We start from the raw sequence: 7,529 nt of genomic DNA, 5'->3' as shown, positions 1-7,529 counted from the left end.
TGTGTGGGTCTAGGATTGAGGAGAATTGGGACAAAGAGACACTAGAACCAAATGCAATCTCCCACCACCAAACTCATCTCCAGGAATCAGGAAGTGGATAGATCCTGAAATAGGTGTAAACAAAAGAGAAAAATGCCTGTGAGAAAGGTTGGGCCATCATAGCGAGAGAGAAATGGGCTTTTCATCTCATTTTCTGAATTAATTAAATGGAAACAGCATCAAATAATATGCAGTCAAAATGAAACTCTAGCATCATCTATAAATTGAAAAGTAGTTTTTAAGATGCTTGTATGTGTTCCATACTGTGTAAGGCTGTGAGAGATGTAGGTGAGACATAATACTTAATTTGCTCTCTCAAAGGAGATCTCCATGTGGGTGGGGAAAACAGCTCTAGCAAGTGAATCTGGCTACCAAAGGCCTGGGTTTTCCAGATCAGTCCTCATTTAAAATATTCTGCTCCATGATCCCCGTTGTATATTCATAGCTGCAAAACAGCATCTTAAATGACTTGGTTTAGAAAGTTTGGCTTTTCAGTCATTCAACATATATTTATTGGGTGTCTGCTGTGTGACAAGCACTGTACAAGGTGCTAGGGATACAGTGATGAGCAAAACAAAGTCTCTGGCTTCATGGAGCTTGTAATCTGGTGAGAGACACAGACAAGTAAACACACAGTTACAGTCATGGGATATGGGTTATCATGGAGTGAAACATTGCTACAGGAACATAGAGGAGGGGACACTTTTATGCTTCCTGGAGGCTGAAAATATTTCTAAGAGGTGGTGATGGCTAAGGTAAAGACTGAAGGACAAGCAGAAATTAACAAGGCAAAAGAGAGGGAAGGGGATGGAAGGATATTCCTGGCAAAGGAAATAGCATGTGCAAAGTCCCCAAGGCAAGAAAGCAAAATATGGAAATTATTTAAGATCAACTAAGTGTCAAATCGTGGGTTGCAAACATTAAATATATCACAAAGTCAGAAAGAGGGGAAACTAAAGGGGTTTTTTCAGGGGAGGGGGCAATGAGTAGGAATGAAGTCTGGGAGAAATATAATTTTGACTTTCAAAAAATGGAAAAAGAAGGATTCTGCAAACTATTGACCAGTGTGTTTCGTGTTAATTCAGATCCATATTTCTAAATGTATTGTTAATGGACTAGTTTAAAAACATAGTTAAAAAAAAAAAACCAAAGCAGACCTCACCAAGTGTTACCCATGGCAGGCTAACTTCATTTTCCCTATTTATGGGATTATTAACTCAGGGAAATGCTACAAGCAGGGCATATCTGTGTGCCAGACAGTTTCTCCTGATATTTTTTTTTCAACAGTTGGAGAAATGAGGCTGGATGATAGTAGAATTTCATGATTCCCAACAGGGTGAATGAGCATCCCCAAACATGCAAGTGATAGGATATCAGATGTGAAGGAAAACAGAATAAAGAGGCACAAAAATCTTTCTTCTTAACCAGGCCATAAGTACTCTGTAACTAGAATGACCATATAGTTTATCATCCAAACTGGAACATTTTGAGAGTGACAGGGGTCATTTTTAACAATTATGTCAGTGAAATATGCATAAACCTGGACTGCCCCCAGGCAGACCGGGGTATACGGTCCCTGATCTGTAGTAATTTATCAAATGAATGAATGAACAAATGCATGAATGAATCTCATCTAAGAACACCACTTCTCCTTAAGTCCTTTTAAGTGTGCCACAGTCAGGAGACAGTATCAAGTATCTTTCTAATTCTCCACTGCTGCTTCCAAAGAATTACTCCTCATGTAAATATCCTTTTTTGAGGTTCGTATTTTCAGTAGGTGATCAATACCATGTAAAAACCTCCTGGTCATTCTTCCACATTTATTGAAGACTTGGAAACCTACCCTTAATCTCTCCCTCTCTCACACAAGGTTCACTGCCATTCTCAGGGGACTTCAGTGGTCACTAACCCATTCGTCCATGTGGTCTCACAGTTCTTCTTTCTCTCTTTAATTCTGGTGACCTTCTCTTTTCTGCTTCAGTTGCAACCCTACCTTAGACTTTGTTGGCACTTGGAACTGCTCCATTTCTAAAACTTGAACTTGAATATCCTATTATCCGACCATGCTTTCCTATGCTTCTAACTCTCTCACTCCCTTACTCCTAGGATATCAATTCTTCAGTCTTATTGAGACTTTAAGTTACATTCTTCAACCAGCATAGAACCCCTGAGCAATAACTTTGCCTCTTTACTGTCCTCTCTCTGCTACTCCCTTTCCATCTTGTCCCTCCACTGTACCCTAACAACGCACCTGCCCTTTTTTCACCTATCTTAGGCTGAGTATGACTGGAGAAAAATCACACAAGCGTGTGGATTACTACCACTATAAAATCTTGATCTCCAACCTTTGCCTGATCTTCAAATGATCAGAAAATCTTCCTATGTGACCCTAATCAGATTCCCTTTTCAATACCCTCAGTGGCTATTTGAAACTTTCACCAAGCACTTCAAGTCCCCTACCCACCATATCTCCCAATACATTCAGTAGATGAACTTGCCTCCTATTTCACTAAGAAAGCAGACATCATCAGGACAGAAACTCTCAACTTTATTCCTCTACCTAGAAACTTATCTTCACCTGCAACTACCCTAACCTCATCCCTCATGCCTCAGAGAAAAAGAGGTGTCTCCTTCTAACCAAGGTTTATTTCTTCATCTGTGCTCTTTATCTCACATTCTGTTTCCTCAAGAACCTTGCTCCATTATCTTTTCTCTCTTCTCTACCTTCAACATCTCCCTTACTACTGAAATGGTCATTTTCAATGTCTTCAACTTAGACACAGTCATTTTCTTCAAAATTTGTTTAACTTATTTTGAAATAATTACAGATTCACAGGAAATTGCAAAGATAGTACAGAGTGGTCCCATGTACCCTTCACCCAGTTTCTCCCAATGATTATATCTTCATTATAGTATAATATCAAAATAGGAAATTGACATTGGTACAATGTGTGTGGATAGTTTAATGTCATTTTATCATATGTGTGTATTCCTGCAATAATCACTGCAATCAAGATATAGAACAATACCATCACCATAGGGTGTTCATCATGCTACTCCTTTATACTCGAAACACCCCCTTACCCCTGTTATCCTTAACTCAGTTAACCATTGAACTGTTTTCCATCTCTATAATTTTGTGATTTGAGAATGTCAAATAAATGGAATCATACAGTATGTGACTTTTTGAGATTCGCTTTTTTCACTCAACATAATTCCTTTGAGATCCATCCAAGTTGTTGAATGTATCAGTAGATCATTCATTTTCATTGCTGAATAGTATTCCATGATATTAATATTACTATAGCTTACCCATTCACCTGTGTAGGACGTTGTGGTTGTTTCCAGTCTCGGGATATTAAAAACAAAGTTTTAAAAACTATTCTAGAGCCTGTTCATTTCCATGTAAATTTTATAACAAATTTGTCTAATGTCTACAAACAATCTTGTTGGGATTTTGATGGGGTTGCATTAAACCTATATAACAGTCCCCTGGAGTTGTTAAAAATGGAGTAACCTCACACATATGCTTACTGTGGGGAGGGGGGAGTGGATGGAAAATAAAGCTTATTTAATGTTTTAAAAAAAAAAACCTATATAACACTCTGGGGAGAACTGTCATCCTTACTATGTTGAATCTTCCAATCCATGAACACGGTATATATCTCCATTTAAATCTTGTTTTTTTAAGTCTTTCATCAGCATTTTGTAATTTCAACATACATATCTTATACAAGTTTTGTTAGATTTACACCTAAGTGTTTAATTTTTATTTTTTGAATGATATTATAAATGGTTTTGTATTTTGAATTTTGGTTTCTACATGTTCATTGCTAGTATATAGGAATAAAATTGACTTTTGTAGTTGATCTCATATCCTGTGACTTTGCTGAACTTACTCATTAGTTCTAGGAGTTTTATTGTAGCTTCCTTGGGATTTGATACATAGACAATCACGTCCTCTGCAAATACAGACAGTTTTATTTCTTCCTTTCCTATCTGTATGCCTTTTATTTCCTTATTGAACTGATTAGAACTTCCAGTGCTGTGTTGAATAGCAATGATGAGAACAGAAATCCTTGCCTTGTTTTAGATCTTAGGAGAACATTCAGTCTTTAACCATTAAGTAAGATATTACCTGTGGGTCTTTTGTATATGTTCTTTATCAACCTTAGGATGTCTCCCTCTATTCTTAGTTTGCTAAGAGTTCTTGTTGTAAAAGAGTGTTGAATTTAGTGAACTGTATTTCTCCATCAATAGATATGATCATGTGATTTTTATTCTTTAACCTCAATGTGGTGGATGACATTGATTGATTTTCAATATTGAAGCAGTCTTGAATCCCTGAAATAAACACCACTTGTCTTTCTGTTAGTGATTTCTAGTTTGATTCTATTGCAGTCATAGAACAAACTCTGTATGATTTCACTTCTTTTAAATTTGCTGAGGTTTGCTTTATTACCCAGGGCATGGGCTCTCTTTGGTATATGTTATTTGAACACTTGAAAAGAATGTGTATGCTGATGTTTTCGGGTAAAGTGCTTTATAAACATCAATTAGATCCTGTTGAGTTCTTCTATATCCTTGTTAATGTTCTGAAAAGTTGTTCTATTGATTGCTAACAGAGGAGTGTTGAAGTCTCCAACTATGAGGGATTTGTCTATTTCTTCTTTCAGCTCTACCAATTTTTGCTTCACATATTATGTACTTTGTAGGTTTGTTTATATACATTTAGTATTCTTATGTCTTCTTGGTGGATTGACCCTTTTATCTTTATGAAATATTCCTCTTTGTTCCCGGTTATTTTCTTTGCTCTGAAGTCTACTTTTATATAAAATTAATTTAGCCACTCCTGCTTTCTTTTTATTAATGTTCTCATGGTATATCTTTTTCCATACTTTTACTTTCACCCTATGTATATCATTATATTTGAAGTGAGTTTCTTGTAGACAGCATTTAGTTAGAACATGTTTTTTTTTTTCAATTCACTCTGTCAATCTCTGTCATTGAATTGATGTGTTTAGACTATTTGCATTTAATGTAATTATTGATGTTAGGGCTTAAGCCTACAATTTTATTTTTAACAAATCTGGTTTTCTGTTATTTGGTTTCTCAGTTCTCTGTTTTTTTTTCTTACCTCTCTGTAAGTTACTTGAACATTTTTAGTTTAGTTTTTAATTTATCTCTTTGTATAGCATTTTAGTGATTAATCTTAGTCCTCTGCTATGCATGTATAACATCACATTCTACTGGTGTCAATATTTTTTCTAGTTACAGTTAAATATAGAGACATTACTTCCCTTTATGTTCCTTTGCTCTCCTCCATTTATAACATAATTGTCTTAAATATCTCCTCTCTATACATTGAGCACAGCATCAGTGTTATCATTTTTCTTCAACCATCAAATATAATTTATAAACTTGTGAGAAGGAAAGTGTATTAGTTTACTAGGGTTGCCATAACAAAATACCATAAACTGGGTGGTTTAAACAACAGAAATTTATTTTCTTACAGTTATGGAGGCTAAAAGTCCAAAATCAAGGCATTTTTCAGGTTTGGTTTCCTCTGAGGCCTCTCTGCTTAGCTTGCAGATGACCATCGCCTTGCTGTGTACTCACATGGTCTTTCCTTTGTGTGCATTTATGTGTCCTAATCTCCTCTTCTTATAAGATCACCAGTCACATTGGATCAGTGTCCACCCATATGGCCTTATTTTATGTTAATCACCTCTTTAAAGGTTCCATCTCCAATACAGTCACTTTCTGAGGTCCTGTGGGTTAAGACATCAGCATATGAATTTTGGGGAGACACAACTCAGTCCATAACAGAAAGCTTATTGTATTTACCCATATTTTTGCTCTTTTGGCTGTTCTTTCTTCCTTCCTGATGTTTCAAGATTCCTTATTTTATAATTTCCTTTCTGTTTTGAGAACTTCCCTTGCCATTCTTTTAAGGTAAATAGGTCTGCCAGCCATGTATTCTCTTAGTTTCCTTCCTCTGAGAATGTCTTTATTTCTCCATCATATCTAAAGGATATTTTACTAGGTAGAGTTCCGATTCAGAAGTTATTTTCTTTTAGCTCTTAAAGAAATCTTGTGCCATTTCCTCCCAACCTTAATGAGAAATTCACTATCATTCTGATTGTTTTTCTCTTATAGGAAACATCATTTTTCTAATGCTGCTTTCAAGACTGTTTTTATTTGTCTTTAGTTTTCAAAAGTTTGACTATGATGTGTCTTGGCATGGATGTTTTGAGTTCATTTAGCATCTTGAATCTGTAGGTTTGTGTCTTTTGCCAAATTAGAGGAAATTTCAGCTGTATTTTTCTCCAAATACTTTCTTAGTCCCATCCTTTTTTCCCCTCTTCTTCTGGAACGCCAATGACATGGAAGTTAGTGAGGCTTTTTTTTTTCAGCCTATTATTCACATTGGGTATTTTCTATTGCTCTATTTTCAAGTCCACAGAGTCTTTTCTCTGCCTTCTCTGTTCTGATATTGAGCCCATCCACTGAGTTTTTGAATTTGGTTATTGTATTTTTCAAGTTCTAAAATCTCCATTTGCTTTTTCTTTATATCTTCCATTTCTTTGCTGAGAATTTCTATTTCTTTGCTGAAACTTTCTCTTTTTTTATTTGTTTCAAGCATATTTGTAATTGCTCATTGAAGCTCTTTAACAATATCTATTTATTTTATTTTATTTTAATTATTTATTTTTTATCCAAAATGTGTTTATTGGGATGGTTTCCCATTCATCTTGATTCCAGGGGCTTTAAGTGCTGCTTCTGTCTGAAGGAGCACCCTTCTGTAAGCCTTGCTTTTCCTCCTGTAGGCTGACAGAGGACGGTAGAGCAGCCAACACACAAAACTACTGTTTGTGCATGGCTAAAGACGGTGGTGATTTTATAGCATCCTGGGCATTTCACATCCATGAAATAGGAATTGGGGCTCTGCACCAGGCGCTTCTTCTTGTGTTTCCTCTTCTCCTCTTCTGGAGAGGGATGAAGGAGATCCTTTGCGAGAGGCATGTTCTCGTGGGGAGGTCGTCACTGTCGGAAAGGTCTATTTTTAATTTTTTTGATAATTCTAACAACTGTGCCATCGTGTTGTTGGTGTCTGTTGATAGTCTTTTGTCATTCAAGTGGAGATCACCCTGGTCCTTAGTATGATGAGTCTTTTTTCTTAGTGAAGCCTAGACATTTGGGGTATTTTATTATGGGACTCAGGATCTTACTTAAGTGTTTTGTTTTACAGGCCCTCTCTGATACCACTCTGGTGTGGGACGGGTGGGTGCTGCCTCATTACTTCCACGCTGGAATTAAAGTCCAGGTTCTCCATTAGGCCTCCATTGATATTCAGGGGGTGCATTGTTGAAAGTCTCAACTCTCCACAAGGCTTCCTCTGACATCACTCCAGCAAGTAGAGGGTGAGCTTCCTCATTACCACCAGGTGGAGATGAAAGTCCAAGCTCTCCTTGTGATTTTTCACTGAC

At 36.5% G+C, this 7,529-nt stretch overlaps 1 pseudogene across 1 annotated transcript; it reads right to left on the bottom strand.

Moving 5' to 3' along the window:
* Positions 1–6,723: 6,723 nt before the first annotated feature.
* On the bottom strand, positions 6,724–7,117 carry LOC309651946 (small ribosomal subunit protein eS27 pseudogene; annotated as a pseudogene). Its single transcript has one exon. The product of its transcript is annotated as a small ribosomal subunit protein eS27 pseudogene (transcript).
* Between the last annotated feature and the right edge of the window lie 412 nt (positions 7,118–7,529).

This window comes from Balaenoptera physalus (genome assembly GCF_965194825.1).
Source record: "Balaenoptera physalus genome assembly, chromosome: X".
Lineage (NCBI taxonomy): Eukaryota > Metazoa > Chordata > Mammalia > Artiodactyla > Balaenopteridae > Balaenoptera > Balaenoptera physalus.
This window is presented reverse-complemented; position numbering and strand designations above follow the sequence as displayed.